Genomic DNA, 18,850 nt, shown 5'->3' with positions numbered 1-18,850 from the left:
CTCAAACCACCTCCATCAGTATCCAGTGTGTATACTGTATCTCCCTTCTCTCAGACCACCTCCACCAGTATCCAGTGTGTATGTCTCCCTTCTCTCAGACCACCTCCACCAGTATCCAGTGTGTATGTCTCAGTCCTCTCAGACCACCCCCACCAGTATCCAGTGTGTATGTCTCCCTTCTCTCAGACCACCTCCACCAGAATCCAGTGTGTATGTCTCCCTTCTCTCACACCACCCCACCAGTATCCAGTGTGTATGACTCCCTTCTCTCAGACCACCCCCACCAGTATCCAGTGTGTATGTCTCCCTCCTCTCAGACCACCCCCAACAGTATCCAGTGTGTATGTCTCCCTCCTCTCAGACCACCCCCAACAGTATCCAGTGTGTATGTCTCCCTTCTCTCAGACCACCCCCAACAGTGTCCAGTGTGTATGTATCCCTTCTCACAGACCACCCCAAATCTCACCATGTCTACACAGCATTAGAATTTGTTTTCTAGACTGATCTATTTCAATAACTTTCGTCCTCTCATCTCTTCTGGAATTTCTGTTGTTTCCAGCTTGCTGTGCTGTTTGGGACCATTTAGCCAACTGTACATTGCTGGAAAGATCCTAATTATGTGATATTTAGATGTCTAGTTTAAAGGTGGCCATACACTACTGTGATTTCTCCCAGCAGTGTATGGCCATCCGAAAGTCTCGGACTGCAGTATTACATGTGATCCTTCTGCATGTGATGTATTGCATGCAACCCCGTTCCCTGCCGCTGGGAGGGGATCAAATTTGGTGGTCGAACGTGTAGGCAGGTCCGTCCTCCGACTCATATCCGACTCAGATGCGCTAGGGACAGTGCATCAGATTGGATGGAATGTCAGACACATGTGATTTGGGACGATTTCACTCGATGTCTCGGCTTGAGCTGACGGAATTGAGTGAAATCGGCCCAAATCACTTAAGTGTACGGGGCCTTAATTGAACCCAATTGTAAATTCAGTTTGGTGGAATGAGTAACGAAGGAGGATATTACTATTTCACAGAGGCACACTTGATATTTTGATTTTCTTTTAATAAATGAAATGATCATATACATATATATTTCTTTGTAGACGGTGGCACTCGAATAAAGAATAAAGCCAAAGGCAGTGTTTGCCAAAGTTCCAAAACTTGTATTATTTTTTCGCCCTGATGATCACCTTGCCCTTCTACACTACCACAGTTGGTGACTGTACTGCAGGAGGAATGGCACAATATCCCACTATGTGTGCTACACGAACTTGTGGAAAGTTTACCACGACGAGTAGCTGCTGTTATTTCTGCAAAAGGTGGACCTACCCCCTATTGATTGTAAATAAACGCATGGTTTTCGTTGACATGTGGTGTCCAATGACTTTCTTTCATGTAGTGTGTGTATATATATATATATATATTGTGGCCATTCAGAAATAAGCACAGGGAAAGTGCGCAGTAATGTTTTTAAATGTTTTTGTATTAAGTGTTTTTTTCATTACTAACACATTTGTATAAGCACTATATTATATTGTAAACAATGCTACATTAAGCACATTGCACTTTAAACCAGCATTCTAATGTACTGGCATGTTTTGCACTGTTTCCCTAGTGTGGCCTCCTCCGCTGCCAGGACGGACAGGTCACTTCCGGGAGATCCCGGAAGTTGTCAGCAGGAGTCCCAGACGGAGGAGGACGCTACACGGCGGGTCCTCTATATGTAAGTCCATTTTTCATTTACACTTTGTTGTTGCACTGTTGAATTTTGTTTCTTCTGGTCCTGACGAAGGGCGACTGCCCGAAACGGCGTTGACCGTTAGAAGGATAAATAAATATCACGTTTTTTCACCTAAGACCTGGAGTGACGCCTGCTATTTCGGAGGTTGTATCAGTGGCAGCAAGGCTACTTGGGAAGGCACCCGGGCACGTATACTTGGTTTAGCGAGGAGTGCCGGACACCCCACATGTTCTATATATATATATATATATATATATATATATGTATATGTATATATATATATATATATATGTATATATATATATATATATATATATATATACACTGCTCAAAAAAATTAAGGGATCACACAACACAATGTAACTCCAAGTCAATCACACTTCTGTGAAATCAAATTGTCCACTTAGGAAGCAACACTGATTGACAAACAATTTCACATGGTGTTGTGCAAATGGAATAGACAACAGATGGAAATTATAGGCAATTAGCAAAACACCCCCAATAAAGGAGTTGTTCTGCAGGTGGTGACCACAGACCACTTCTCAGCTCCTATGCTTTCTGGTTGATGTTTTGGTCACTTTTGAAAGCTGGCGGTGCTTTTACTCTAGTGGTAGCATGAGACGGAGTTTACAACCCACACAAGTGGCTCAGGTAGTGCAGCTCATCCAGGATGGCCCATCAAAGTGAGCTGTGCTCTTCACAGATGAAAGCAGGTTCACACTGTCTGGAGATGCCAAGGAGAATGTTCTGCTGCCTGCAACATCCTCCAGCATGACCAGTTTGTCAGTGGGTCAGTAATGGTGTGGGGTGGCATTTCTTTGGGGGGCCGCACAGCCCTTCATGTGTTCACCAGAGGTAGCCTGACTGCCATTAGGTACCGAGATGAGATCCTCAGACCCCTTGTGAGACCATATGCTGGTGCGGTTGGCCCTGGGATCCTTCTAATGCAAGACAATGCTAGACCTTATTTGCCTGGAGTGTGTTAGCAGTTCCTGCAAGACAAAGGCATTGATGCTATGGACTGGCCCGCCCGTTCCCCAGACCTGAATCCAATTGAGCTCATCTACGACATCATGTCTCACTCCATCCACTAACGCCACGTTGCACCACAGACTATCTAGGAGTTGGGGGATGCTTTAGTCCAGGTCTGGGAGGAGATCCCTCAGGAGACCATCCGCCACCTTATCAGGAGCATGCCCTGGCATTGTAGGGAGGTCATACAGGCACGTGGAGGCCACAAACACTACTGAGCCTCATTTTGACTTGTTTTAAGGACATTACATCAAAGTTGGATCAGTATGTAGTGTTTTTGTCCACTTTAATTTTGAGTGTGACTCCAAATCCAGACCTCCAATAAATTTGATTTCCATTGATCATTTTTGTGTGATTTTGTTGTCAGCACATTCAACTATGTAAAGAACAAGTATTTAATAAGAATATTTAATTCATTCAGATCTAAGATGTGTTATGTTAGTGGTCCCTTCATTTTTTAAGCAGTTTATATATATATTGTAGAGTGTGCTCATCTTGTCACTTGCATATGTTTTATTTTTGTTTGAATATCTTAAACAGTTATGTGTGTTAGATATTCAAAAATAGAATCAGTCAGGAAGGGGGCAATACCCTAAGAATAACCGGTTACCTGTCACCATTAACTGTAATTCTGTATGTCATAAGACAGCTATTTCAAACCAGTTTTGTGATATTCAGTGCACAGCTAGAAGCCCAATAATAAGTCCAGGCCCTGGAGCAGACTTCTTCTGAGGAATGGCCAAGAGGAAGATGACTCATACATGATAAGAAATCATTTCTCTGACACATTTCAGCCTTTCTGTAAAAATAAAATGAGAACTGCATTGTGGTGTTGGCTGCATGAAAGTGATAACAGTGCTTCCAATGTAGTTTTTTTCAATATGTCTTATACTTATCCTTGGGGCTATATAGTTGCATCTGAATCCCAAGAGGTAATATTTGAACTTAATGTTAGAAAAATTCTTCACATTCCCAAAATGATCTAATTGTTACATTATAAAATAAGTAATTTTTGGCTGCATATTTAGCACTGCGCATGTTGGAAAGCCGGGGTGTACGCCTCTGTGTACTCGTCACTGTCACAACTCCACTTGTGCGCTAGGGACATATCTGGGTGACAACAAGGTGTTTGCAAGACCTACTTTCTATGATCCCTCCCTCTATTGTACCCCCCCTTCCTGCCCCCCCCCCCTCCGCCTCTCTTATACTTGTAATAGTAACATTGACACGTTTGACGTGTTATGACAGGGATGGTCAAACCTGTCCTCAAGATCTACCAACAGTTCATGTGTTTCAGGCAACCTGTGGATCTATAGTAGGAATGAATGCAGCGTGTTTGAAAATGTGACAGTTAGTAATGACTACAGCTGTGCACCAGTTAGGGAATTTGGAAAATGTGGACCATTGGTAGATCTTTGGCCACCCCTGTGTTATGATGTCATTAAATCTTAATAATTTTGTTATTGTGTACAACTGGGGGGGGGGGGACTGGAAATCAGTGGCAGCCCTGTAGAGGTGCATGTGATGTCATAAGACATCACATTCTAGTTTATTAACGGATGATTCAACTCCCTTGCACTGATTGTCATCACAGCAACCCTTTCACTGATTTTTCTGAGCATTAGGGGTAAATGTAATAGCCTGTGACTTGCCCTATTATATGCATCAATTTAAAGCTCACTGGATAAAGTTAACTGTGTTTTTTTTTTATCATAGAATATCAGAATTACTCTGCAACAGCTATGTTGAGTACATTTTCCTGCACGTTTATCATGCAAAAATTTAGATTTGTTGTGCCTATGATGTTTCTTGCTCCTCTGTTCTAGAAGCCCAGGGAGGAGACGCCTTTGTGCACTTCGGAGGGCGTGGATGGACTTGATGAAAGCCATCAAGCCTCTCCCCCATTTCAGACAAATGCCATAATTTGCTTGTCCGTGTAGAGGGGTTGGGGCAAAATTACGTGAAATTACAGGATTTGTATAATTTTAGCCCCTCATCCTACCCAAATCTCTGCTATTGCTGGTATTTGACTTGGCGCCGGAGGGGGTTGTGGGTATGTGGGATACTTGCCCACCTTTTCGAGAGGGCAACCTGAGTTTTGGGAGCCTTCTGCCGTTCTGGGACAGAGCCTGGGGCTGGTTATGCTCAAGGGATGGCAGTAATTCCTGGTTTGTACTAAAAAATTGCACCCTATTATATGTGTGATTTCCGCCCGAAACTCGCACATGTGACGTGCGATATGGTTTTATTTTCTATCTTACTAAAAAATCGCACCCTATGACATTTCACCCATGATGTTTATGCATATAGCGTCCCTGAAAGAGGACTTCTGTGTAGATCTTCTGGCAATAATATCAGCTCTGGGACTGGTACATGGAAGATTATCCCTCACCCAAACAATCAATGATCCTAAAACTTAGTATTGCGCTACAAGTTTATCTAATCATGTGGATATGTTACATATTAATTGAAAAATATATTACTGTATATTATTCATTTTATTTGTGATAGCAAGGGACATCTGGCAGAATGGAGGGTGATTCTTCTATTGCCTCTGGCATTTCTGCAAATGCCTCTGGCTAAGTGGAAGATGAATCAATTTTATTCTCTGAAGGATATGCACACAGCGTATCTAGTTTATTAAAGGATGATGCAACTCCTCTGACAGTGAAGTTCCATATCACACTATCCAGTCTTCCAGGCCACTGGCAGCACTCCCACTGAGACCAAACTGGAAAAGGAACCGAAGATACAGATGTCCATACTGGGTGCTCTGGTCAAGAACACTGATGGTTTGATAGTCCCATCACAAAAGTCACAAGAAGTGTTTCAACATCATCATCATAAAAGGATGTTAATGAGGCATAATTGTGTCAGAAAAGGCTGTTAGGAACTGTACTGTATGTACTTTATTAACTTGAAAATGTATATAATAAATGGAATTCAACACCCCGTTAGTGCCTAACATACTGCCAACATATACAATGTTCAATATTGCGGCTTGTATCAAGTCTGCCATGGATGGCTTCCATAGTGTTTCATCCATCCACAGAAAGCTGTAACTGTACTCTACCTACTCAAACCATTACTGTACCTCCAATTCCTGTTTTGTTTCCCCGTTCTTTGATGTTTTTTCTCTTTGGTAAATATTGCAACAACATTTAGTACTCTGATTAGCTGACAGGCGACAGCCCAGTCACAGTGGCACAGGGAGGGGAAGGAGAGACGTGCGATGCACTCCCCTTCCCTCCAAAGGGAATCAGCTGTGGAGGAGTGGCGGAGCCCACGCCCCCGCCACTTACATATGCGCGCATGCGCATTAAACACTTCGGGGGGTATTTGTTATGGTTGTACGGGGTACCGGCAATATATCTTTTACCGGTACGCCGTACCACCCCGTACCGCCATACTTGCACCCCTGGGGTTAAGAAGGAGACATCCAGGCTTAGAGAGAATGGTTTGCAGTCTGCAAACAGAACCTGGTTCACTGAAAAGCCAAGAATGGGTCTCTGGGGTGTGTTTGGGGGAGAGACGGCTCCAGTCCAGACTTTCAGACCTGCAAAGCCACAGGTGGGAAGTGGGCTGATTGCAGTAGAAGAGATTTAAACCTTGTTCAGTTTTCTGCTCATTGTGCTGATGCCTGGTAGGGGCCAGTTAGTAGGCCTAAGTATTGTAGCGCCAGGGACTTGGACTGCCAGTGCCCTGATGCACTGCGCATATGGAGCAGTGCATGGACAAGTATCTTTCTTGGATGGTTTATATGAAGTCTTGTTTGCTGTGAAGTGGATTTATGGCTTGTATGTCATTAAATACATGCAAAATACTGCTGTGTCCTATCTGAACGGTAAATCCGTTACACTATTAATACCAACCTTAAGGAAAAGTTTTATAAACCCATTGGTATATGGTCCCTGAGATACTGCACTCTATATATACCAACTATACTCGGTTGGCATAAGAGTGGACACAAGGGTACTTTCATCCATATTTGTTGGTATTGCCCTTTAATATCCACATGCTGTAGTAGTCCCAGAGCTTCTGAGCAACCTAACAAACTGTGTGGCCACATTGTCAATGCCACCAAGCTCCTCATTGTTTTCAAGCAGTTTGCTGCACCCCACCATGAATGCTTTGTAAAAGGGTGTGGAATAGATCTCTGCCCTTCTTAATAACAAGGGTTCCTTGTTTTTCACAATTTGGGGAACGTGTACTAAGCCATGGAGAGTGATAAAGTTGAGATAGAAAAATGACCAGCCAATCCACTGGTATTGAAAAATGGCAGAAGTTGGTAGGATGATACTTTATATCTCTGCCGCTAAATGGGTTTTGCCAAGTTTGGGTGGAACCCACCTTTAAGCCAGCTATGTAGATGGATTCTTGGGCTGTGTTTCTTTATAAAACATTGTAATTCGTTGTTGCCTAGCATCCCCTTCCCTTCCCCATTACTGTGTTTCTCCTTCCTTGCGTCTCATTGCTGTTTTTCATGTTTATACATATAGAATCCATACACAAAAATGGTAGTTTGACAAAATGTTCTTCTAATTGACAGAACTTTTTTATTTTGCTATCATTCGCATTATACTATGTTTACTATGGTGATCTTATTTTTGAGTCAATTGCAACTTGTCTCTTACTGTTTTCTTTTGCCATCTCCATTTTGTAACATTTCGCATTTCTTGAAAAATGCCTTTATGTCTGTTAACTACCTTTATAAATAAAGAGATTTAAATGACTCTTATTCTGGGCAATAATGATGCTTGAAAAAAAACATCTGATCACAGATAATATATTTAGTAGTTCCATTGTCAATAGAAATAAATATAGTAAATTCCAATGTCATAAAAAGTAGCCTTATTAGGCGAGTGGACAGTTTACCACAGAGTGATCCAGAACTTTAAAAGGTCAGCGTTAAACTGTACCTCCTTATGCTTCTCAGCATGTGAAAGTAACAGTTCTGTTCATAATAAGATTATCACTATAGTGGATTTCCTTTATAGGGGGAGAAGAAATGAACACTCACTGAGCACCACTTGGGTATCCTGGTGGTGCTTATTGTTTAGAGGTCACCTGCATGTGTCTGTGTATGAGTCTGTGGACATCTGCTCCCGCTGTCCTCAGTGTCGGGCAATGAGACGGCTATTTCCATGTATTGGGCAAGTAATTGACAATTACAGCGGCCCTATAGCTTCCAGAGGTGTTAATAGCACTATGTTGCGATGCAGATAGAGGTGTACAACAGAAAATGCCAGCTCTTTCTGTCACTGTCCACGGACACCAGCGTTTTCGCTGTCTCTCCCAGCATTTTTCCATCCACGCCCTCCGTTTTTCTTGGCACTCCCATGACACAGCTGGGATCCACCCCCACATACCCACTCCCTGTCAATCAACATGTGAAGGCCCAGTGATTAAAATTTTTAGCAGTACTCGTTTGCAGCCGGGACTTGCACATGCGCTTTGCAAGCCACGTGCAAACACAATTTATCGATAACCGCCCAGTGGCCGAATTTGGACCTGTGCGAACATGTCTGAATCAGCCACAGTGTCGGCATTTTGAACGTGTCGGTTTTTTGACCATCAAAGGTTAGTAAATGTCGCTTAAGTGTTATTATTACAGTGGGTACGACATTCAATCCCAGGTCACTAGTCTCGGTATGTCCTGCCAGCTGCGACCCTGGCCCGTTTTCGTTTTGCCCGCCTGCATATCGGCAAGCGGGATTCAATGTCCCACCTGCCGATCGGTGAAAAGGGGGTGTGCCTGTGTAAACGCCTGTGGATTGATGAAATACGGCCATGATCGCGACAATCCATGGCAAAATAGCTGTCAAAGTTGGGCTCATTCTGTCGGGAAAGACAGCATTGTATAGGCTTCCGCCACTATTTGCCCTGTCGGAAATAGCAGCAGGGATCGAATATACCCCTTTAGGTTCCTTTCCCAAATAAAAAGTTTTATAACTATGAATTGTAATATTTACATTTAAATGTCATTATTTTTTAAAGCTATATATCATTTTGTAATCATATGCATTATATATACCAATGTTCACTGCTCATCTAATAAGTTACCGCAAATGGTTCCAAAGATTTAATATCTGTATCAACATTTGGTACTTGTGTATTATCTGGGTGCCCGTTTTTTTTCATCGGGCCGATAAAATCGCGTCAATCGTATCGCATGCAACCAAATTGCATGCAATGCGATGCAATTGACGCGATTTTCAATAGGAATCAATGTTAAATGGTCCCAAATGGTCCCTGAGATAATTAACGCCACCCCACCATCAATGGTACACGTCCTCTGACCTTTTCATACCCACACTATCCACGTCGGCGTGGAGTTGATTTTATATAGTGTGGCGAGCACAGCGAGCCACTGAGCCCGAACTGTGGCGAGCGCAGCGCATTATTTCACTGGTATTACGCGTCTTCTCGCGGGGCGCGCTGCGCTCGCCACGCTTCGGGCTCAGTGGCTCGCTGCGCTCGCCACACTATATAAAGTCAACTCCACGCCAACGTGAATAGTGGTGGTATGAAAAAGTCGGAGGACGCGTACGCTTCGGGTTGGCTTTGATGGTGGGGTGGCGTTAACAATGAGGGGGCATACAAACAATGGGGGGGCCTGGGGGGCATTTCACATTGACCCTAATGGTCTCAGGGACCATTTGGGATCATTTAACATTGATTCCTATGGAAAATTGCGTCAATCGCATCGCATGCGATTTGGTTGCATGCGATGCGATTGACGCGATTTTATCGCGGGAAATCACAAAGATCGCATCGCATTGCATGCCTTAAATTAAGGCATGCAATTAACAAAATCGGGCGCCCAGATAATACACAAGTACCCAACATTTTTTTTTCTGTGCATCATTGTATCAAAAAATATTTCGACATTAATACTTTTGTATTTATGATCCTAAACTCATCACCAATTAAGTTATGGGATACTATTACTTGCTTGGATGAACCCTCCATATGTTAACATGCAATATCATCTGTTTTAACTATTAATTTGGCTTTTGAGCTATACAGATGAAAACTTGCTTTCATTTGACTTTAAAACCCATAACAACTGCTAGCAGCCATTTCTGGTTCTAATTAACATGTGTATTGGATTTGTTTAATAGAAATTCTTTCACTAGACTTTAATTTAACATATTTTCATTATTAGTCATGTCATTAACTTATTTACTTCAAATCAATCTTATAATATAATTGCAATACATTTACAAACGTCTGAAATCACATCTGCTGCATTCAATTAATTAATGCTGTCCCCTTACAGACATGATTTTAAGTTATTACCAGCAGTGATAATTGGATTATAACATAGCGCTCATAGGAAATCTGCAGCCAAATTTGTGTTTCAATATTATATGCTTAAATTAAAAAAATTGAAAATTCTTCTAAATAGATTTACATGGATCTGATAAACAAGGTTATTTCTTATATGGGAGCAGTATTGGAGCCAGTGAGCCAGAGACATTTCTAATGGGCTCCTCTGCTTTATCTTCTATGCATATATACAGTACATCAGGGAACAGGGTTCTGTTTAGCTTAGTAGAGGGAAGACAAGGAGGGGAAGATTCCTAAGGTAAGTAATGGAAGGGAAGGGTTGGACAGAACCGGGGGAAAGGGAGAGGGTGGATCAGGGGCTGACTGGCAACTTTTAGCCAGGTAAATGCAATCAAGTGTTCCCAGTTTTTCTACAAGCCACCAGTGCTGTTTCTAGACTATTTGACTCCCAGTGCGGACAGGTAAACATGTGCCCCCCCCACCACATATATGTGCAAAAAAAATGGTGTTAGTGTGCTGCAGAAAAAGGGTTGGGGGGGGGGGGGTTTGAGTGGTGGCTATACAGGGAAGGCAGTGGCCTTGCAGCAGGGATGTGGCGATGCAGAAAAAGATTACCTGGTACGGAACTCATTGTGACTGTCTGCTGACCAGTGTTCTCTGATATAGTGGCTACTCGCACCCCTGCGCCTTCCCTTTATCAGCGTGGCTGACTACTATTCGGAGTTGGAATCCTATGTTAGGATGCATGCAGCAGTGTCATTTGAAGTAACTCCGCCCACCAAGTGGAGTACATGGGGTTGGTGCAGGGGACGACTCGAGGGAGCATCTTGAGATGATATCATAATCCTGACATTCAGGTTCCTGACAGCTTCACCCCAACACATGGAATCCTGAACTATAACACAGAGGCCATTGTAGCACACACTGACCAGGGTGTGGATCATTTGGCCGACAGTGACTAGGTAGATAGTCAATATGTCGAAGGTTGACACACGAAAAAGTTCAACATGCGATAGGTTGACATGGACAAAAGGGTGACACAAGCAAAAGGTTCACATAGCAATGGTTGACATATGAATAGAAGTTTTTCAGGGGTTTTTCTTTGGTGTCTATGTTGGACTCCCTCGCTAATCTCAGTCTATGCCAACATGGATGATGAAGTAAGAACAAGGCGGTTTAAAATTAAAAAATAAACAAATGCCCTCTGACCTCACAGCCTCATTGATTCCCTCACATCGCACTCACTGCCCCACCCCCCCCCCCCCAGCAGTTAGATACTACTTTGTACAGTATATGGACCCGGATAACAGTATAGTTCTCTGTACTTGGCCGGTGCACTCCATAAAACCTAATGGGATATGGTGCAGAGACCCTCAGTTCTCAGTGCACACATCAGTGCTGGGCAAGGAATCTGGTCTAGATCATCTCTAGATTCCAAAACGGAACAATTTTATTGTCCCAAGTGGTAACAATATGTAACAGCAATGGGTACCATGGCTAGTGTGGCCATGAACATCCAGGCTGCTTGGGGGTATAAAGTTATTAATGTGTTAACTTAAAACATAATAACCAATTAACCAAGAGCTGCCGCCATTTCTGTGCCTCAGCGGCTAAACACTCCTGTGCTCAAGGAGCAATTGTTGGTAATAGTTACTGCTACTGTCACTGGCTGCTACTTTATCATTCTCTACTTCATCTCTCTGCAAGTTTTGATATATGTGCCACTCGGTTCCTACTGTTTCTTTTATTTAAAGCAATTTGGTCAGTTTGTCAAGTTGATACAGGTTCTGAGATGTACAGCTTATAAAACCTCAGTACGGCATAGTTATAAAGTTTGCATCACCAATCAAGACTTTAACATAAATAATGCTAATTGCTGACAAGTTGAAATATGAGGAACTACAGTCAGATAAAGCTCAGGTTTAGGAGAAATGAATATTGGTTGTAGTTGCAGGTATATACCAGGAATGAAACGGGAAAGGAGATAAAAGTGATGAATAGTGAAATCTATGAATTTAGATAGCTTTATTTGCTACAGTACATTGACAATTGCTCCATTGAGCTCAATGACAATTCTTTCATTATAAAAAGTAATAGGTTTCTTATGGTCTTAAATAGTTTGAAGATAAGTAACGCACTTTGATGTGGTTATGGTTAAGATGCTAAACAGCAATAAACCTGATTTATAATTGCAAGGTACTGTACAGATCGCTGTATTTAAATATGGTATAAAGGTGATATGCATTTCCAAAGAAGAAAATGTAGGGCTCTTTAGTAACAACTATGCTATAGATAACATAACTGTACATGACAGAGGCTGTGACAAATGAAACTCAAAGTACTGTATTGAAATTGAATAAGGAATTCATGTATCAAAGATTGCAGTAACAGAGTAATTGAAGATAGGAACAGCTCTTAATTTTGCAATGTTACCGCCACTAACGATAAAGGTGTGGTTAGTATCCCAGCAGTTGGGATACTGGCGGTTAAATTACCAGTGCCGGTATCCCGACTCGCAGGCATAAGACTGGCGCTGGAATACTGACATCACTGGAGATGCTAATGCTGGAATCCGGACAGGTTGGGTTAGGAATCTGATTGGGTCAGGGGTATGGGAGATTAGGTTTAGGCACTGGGGGGGGGGGGAGGGGGGGAATTAAGGTTAGACTGTGGGATTGGTTAAGGGGTAGACTGTTGGGAATGTTAAGGCTCCATCCACTAGTATGATTTGGCCACTTTTCACATGAATCCGACAGATCGGGGTAAGATATCGGGGTGGAAAGTGGCCAAATCGGATGTGTTAAGTGCATCATATGTGCAATGCTGTGTAAATCAGATGCACTAGATGCACTAGTAGCACTAGTAGCTTCTGTGAATTAAAATGATATATAGTGCTATATTAATTAAAATGATATCTAGTGCCTATATTCTGTATGTAATTTGACTGTACCTGCAAAATAAAATTCTGATAGTGTTTTTCAGCCAAACAATGTAACAATGGGCATGATTCAGGACGAGTTGTAGTTTTGAGAAAATTTGCAAAACTACAACTCCTGTTGTTACCATGTGGGGGCCACCAGGCACAGACCAGGCACAGGCACATGCTGGGTCCCTACCATTGATGCAGTTGCAAAATATAGACAAGCATCATATCATTCTATGCAACTGTATGTGCATACCAAATAATGTTACACTGCTTGGCTGGATGACACTGTAGAAAAACATTTTTATGCAAGTACAATCGCAATTACATACAGAATATAGGCATGCTGTATATCAGAAGCTGCTTGTGCATCTGGTTAGCATAGCAATGTGCATAACATGACATTAACATGGAAAAATGACATGTACAGTGTTATGATGTGGGTGTTACCCCAAAGCCATGACCACTATTTAGAGAGGTCACAGCGGTTCCTACACTGACTCTGTTGAGCTTCTTGAGGATAATTGGTTCCTGCAATACTAGGCTTCACCTAAAATAGCTACGTTTGAAGTGGCAAATTAGGTCCGCCCCAACTCCAGTGCCACCAGGTCTTACAGGGGACAAAGAGTCAGTTATCCTTAGAGAGGTAATGGAGACCGCCGCAAAATCTAAGAAAGCGATCTAATTGCACAAGCGACTTCATCGCAGAAACAAAGCTAAAGCGAGTCTCATACACAATGACACAAACAAGACAAAGCACAGCAAACCACACAACAGATAAAAACTCCACACAAGAATGGGGATAATAGAAATGAACTGACTGACATAAAAATGCAGCAAAAGCCAATCAGGGAAGCACGTGCCAGCCCAACCCTCCGGGCCTGAGTGACACCAGCTGCGGTTGGTGCACAATCAGACTTCCTGGTAATTAGACACCTGCCGGGTCCAGATGTGGAAGCGACCGGCTAAGCACGTGCTACAGTGGTGGATGTGATGTGTGGGAATCTGCCGCAGGTTCGAGAAGGAGTCTTGCCACCAGAGTCTCAAGTGACAGTGGCTAACATACAGTACATAAGCTATTTTGACAAATTAAAGTATATTTAGCATTTTTAAGGATATAAATAATTTTTGCAATGTTTATTAGTTACAAATGTGCTGTCATTTTTTACTTGTAAGTGAATTTAAACGTTGCCGAATACAACTCACCCGAACAGACCAGCTCTAATTATGTCTGACTTTATAGAGCTGATTGTGTCCGACTTTAAAATTCAGCTCCCATTACATTGTCCAAGTTGTATGTTTAGCATGGTGAAAATATCTGGATCCAATTTTTAGCGGCAAGCTTACGACTTTTGATGAACCCAGGTGCTATTACATTGCACGACTGTTAAGGTGGCCATACATCAGAAAGATATTGTACCCAATCATACAATCTCAATCGATTGTAAAGCTGGCCATACATCAGAAAGATCGATCTTAAGATTGATTGCACTCATGATTGTGTACAATTTCCCTTGAAATCCTCAGCAGTCCTTGGTGGTTTTTGGACACACAATCTACACACAATCCATCATACAATCAGTCATACAATCCATCTGCTGCATGATTTTGTACACAAGATGTGCACACAATCTGCATACAATCCATCATACAATCAGTCATACAATCCATCTTATGATTGATTGTATGATTGTGTACACAAGATGTGCACACAATCTGCATACAATCCATCTTACAATCAATTGAGATTGTATGATTGGGTACAATATCTTTCTGATGTATGGCCAGCTTAAGATGTCCGATTTTTACAGAAAAAAAAATTGCACCATAACTGTGTGTAGAATTCTGGAAGCATGAAGTGCAACTTAGTAGAGCGAGTACTTAAACAGTGAGTAGTCTATAATACTTTGCTTTTAAATTGCTTTCTCTTTCTTGATTCTTATGAGCATATTGCAACGTTTTTTGAAATTGATGAAAATCCCCCAAATCAACACTAATTCAATATATGTTTATGGCCAGTGAACTGCTAAACTATAGAAAACATAGTACTTTCATGTCAGCATAGGTAGAACCTAGAGAATTGTCAAAGAGATATTTAATACAGTTCAGGGTGTCTCATGACTGGCTTAGAAATGACACTTCTGGAATTAGAAGACGGAAATACAATAGAACAATCAAAAGCTATATTATAACATGAAAGAAAAACAAAACTAATCTGCTCCAAATCCTCTCAGATCTGCAATAAAACGCATAACATAAACCTCAAGTGCCGAGCATACTTACAGAACCTCAATGAGTGACATGTAATTAGTGACTCTGAATAGGGAATTAAATCCCCCACGGAGTTATACCTAAGGGACATTCTTTTCAAAGTCAAAAACAGCAATTATTTCTACAAAAATAGTAAGCTATTAAAATGCCTGGCAGTACTGTGCAGTATTTATTATACTATTACCATTCATCATCATGATATAATATACAGCAATAACTCGCTGAGCAGTTTGAATAGTACGTGCTATATTTTGCTAGTAAACATTGTGACAGGGAACCAAGCATGCAGTGCTTAGAAAGTGCATTTATAAATAAAGTCATAAAGTAAATACTTCTGTTAAAAATAATAATTGTTCCTTACAGCTTCAATACCTTTGCCTGGGGAACAAGCATTCACAATTAAAGCAACAGAAGCACTGCAAAATTAATTCTATTTAAGATCAGGTACCTGTAGATGGCCTGGTCAAGCATGTAGGGGTGTGGATAAATTATAATGGGTGCAATGTGTACGGTACACATGGGCCCCTGGATCCAGTTGCGCTCACACTGCAGATACTGCACCCATGTTTTGTTACTAAACTTTCTTAAGTCCCATGCTGGAGCTGCATTTGTGACAAAAAAAAAACACAGCCAAAATGGCAGCAGCACATGAGCAGAGGAGTTTTGTGTCTGTAACATGGCGGGTGCCATGTTTCCGGAGACCTGTGCATGCGCATGTGATTCCAGAGTCTACTGCTTGGTGAAGAGGAGGGGGCCCACCAAGAGTCTGCACAGGGGCCCCCTTCTCTGATAAAACTCCCCTGTTTGTAGATATGCATGTATGCTGCAGTACCAAAGGGGGCATGGACATGATAGGCATCCTGGGAATGTGACTGCATCTCTTCTGCACCCTGGGAACAACCCCTTAACCCAGGGGTGGGCAATTATTTTGGCTGGGGGGCGCTTCACACTTCCAGTAAATATTCGAGGGCCGCACACAAAATGATATATATATATATATATATATATATATATATATACACATATATACACACACACTATATTTTCACATATCATAATATAGGCTGGCAGCAGCAGCTTTTTACTTCATTGTATCCCATCCCTCATAGTATCCCCATCACTGCAAATTCCCATCACACACCCTCATTTCCTACCCACCACTGCACCCCCTATCAGCGAGCACCCTCTCATCACCCAAAATTACTACACATTCTATTCATGCCCCTAATCACTGCAATTCCTTTACATCCCTATCAGAACATCACCCACCAGTCAGCGGGGAGCCTGAGCGAGGGGAGCCAGGACAGGAGGATCATGGACTTTCTGCTGCCGGTGCTGGCAGTCGTCAGTCACGCCGCAGGGCTAAAAGAAATGCAGTGCCGCCGATGTCCGACCGCTTCTGCCCCGCACAGCATTACTGGGAGTGAGGGCAGGGACGCGGTCACACTAACCAATGGCGGGGAAGCAGCCGCCGCGTCACCGCGTTGCCTCCCACACTCCCAGTAATGCTGTGCGCGGTGGGCGCAGTCAGGCGTCGGCGGCACTGTGCACTTCTTCTAGCCCTGCAGCTGCCGGTTAATTGACAAGTGGCTCAGCTAGTCGGGCCGCTTGTCATAGTGATAAAGGTCAGTGCGGGCCAGACTTGTGAGTCTCGCGGGCCGCATCCGGCCCGCGGGCCACCTGTTGCCCAGCTCTGCCTTAACCCCTGCTTCTTTTATAGAAATACACTTCGCTAGCAGGACAATAGTAGGGGTAGAGGCAAAAAGTTTCCGAATGTGCAGTACATAGGTAATGCAATTGTCTGGTTATGAACTGCAATCTCTGACTAAAGTTCTATAGTTCTTGCGATATGTCAAGGCATATATATATATATATATATATATATATATATATATATATATATTCAAGGAATATTATATTTAAATGGTTTACAGAATTTTGGAATGAGAGATGGTCCTTGTTAGATGAGGTGCCCTGATGCCGACCATTGTCCACCATCACGGTGGACAATGTTGCTGTCATGCGGGCCATAGTTGAGGTGGATGCCAAGGTGTCTGTAGCCCAGTTAGAGAGGGAGTAGGCATCTTATCAGTAACCGTACACTTGATACTCCGCTATAATCCTGAGTCATGTTCGTGCATGCTGGGTTTCCAATCAACTGACGCAAGTGCAGAAGGAGGCTTGTGTGACTTGGTGTTGGAACATGCTGGCTAGGTGTGATGGTTTTAGGTCAGCCCTGGGGCCAGCGTTACTTCCACATGCAACGCTGCAAAATGAACAGCATTGCGTTTGGACCAGAATAAGGTCCTTCACTTCTTCTTATTGCTGCATATATTCTAAAGCCCACTAACTGAAAAATATGACCCTTAGAGCCTTGGAATTAAATGTTATATATTTTTAGGAACATTTTTGGATGTTAAAAACATTTTTGGATAAATGGGTTCGGTGTTAAGCCCAAAAAAGCAGACACAATATTCAAAGTAACTAAATTTTAAGGGTTACAGGGAATGTGTTACATTGCAGTGACTGTGTGTGAATACTCCTGTTTATAATATATTATGTTTGCTTTGATGTCTATAGTAAGAACAAAGGAAAAACGGTATTGTATAACCACATGAGCACAGATAAGAATTTTTTAGGTAAGCACAATATTTATCTATACGTTGTGGACTTACCAGTGTTTATATCAGTTATTGTTCATAGTATTGGCGAAAGGTGGTGCAGTTGGTGCAGACAGGATCTTATCAACATTGCGGCACTTGGAGGTTTTATGTTGTTTTGTCCAAATAAATAAGTGTATTTGTGATTATACAAGGAGATGCCACATTCTTATTTTCTCCCTATCAGAATATACCCTACAATCCCTTTATTAATAGTACTAATGGCAGAGGTACAGTATTGTCAGTATTTAATCTCAGCAGAGTACCGCTTCAGCACAAGGGACAGCTCCCTACAGTGCACAAGGGATTTGTGGAACTACATACTGTAAGTATACTGATTGTTGGCAGTTTTCCTGCCTGATCTTCACATACAGATGTATCTGATATCTGGATAATTGATCGGCTAAAGATCTTGACAATCTAGATGAGTGGGCAAAAAAGTAGAAGATGAGGTTCAATGTGGACAAATGCAAGGTCATGCATCTTGGGAGACATAACCAGTGTGCTAGTTATAACCTAAGCGGGGAGGCATTGGGTAATTCAATACTTGAAAAGGATCTAGGAGTCCAAATAGAAAACAAACTGGGGTGTAGTGCTCAATGTCACATAGCAATAAAAAAGGCCAACAGAATTCTAGCATGTATTAAAAGGGGCATGGAAACTAGGGACTCAAAAGTAATTATGCCACTGTACAAAGCATTGGTTGGACCTCACCTTGAATACGGAGTACAATTCTGGGCCCCACACTATAAAAAGGACATCATAGAATTAGAAAAAATCCAAAGAAGAGCAACAAAGCTAATTGGGGGATAGGAGAATTAAGCTTAATTTAAAGCTTTTTTAAATAAAAAAAGCTACGAGGGGAGATTAAGCAATTTAGGACTATTTACACTGGAGAAGAGACGTTTAGGGGGGACATGCTCAACAT

General features: G+C 42.2%; 1 long non-coding RNA gene across 2 annotated transcripts in view; it reads right to left on the bottom strand.

Moving 5' to 3' along the window:
• LOC146079707 (uncharacterized) overlaps positions 1 to 16,680 on the bottom strand; it is a 68,422-nt gene extending 51,742 nt beyond the window's left edge. For both annotated transcript variants that reach the window (XR_014474706.1, XR_014474707.1), the window contains exon 1: positions 16,532 to 16,680. This is a non-coding gene — a long non-coding RNA (uncharacterized LOC146079707). The remainder of the gene's footprint in view (positions 1 to 16,531) is intronic.
• Positions 16,681 to 18,850: the final 2,170 nt, after the last annotated feature.

The sequence above is a fragment of the Crinia signifera genome, chromosome 5 (genome assembly GCF_055691185.1).
Source record: "Crinia signifera chromosome 5, ASM5569118v1, whole genome shotgun sequence".
Lineage (NCBI taxonomy): Eukaryota > Metazoa > Chordata > Amphibia > Anura > Myobatrachidae > Crinia > Crinia signifera.
The sequence above is the reverse complement of the archived record's forward strand: the minus strand, read 5'-3'. Positions and strand labels throughout refer to the sequence as shown.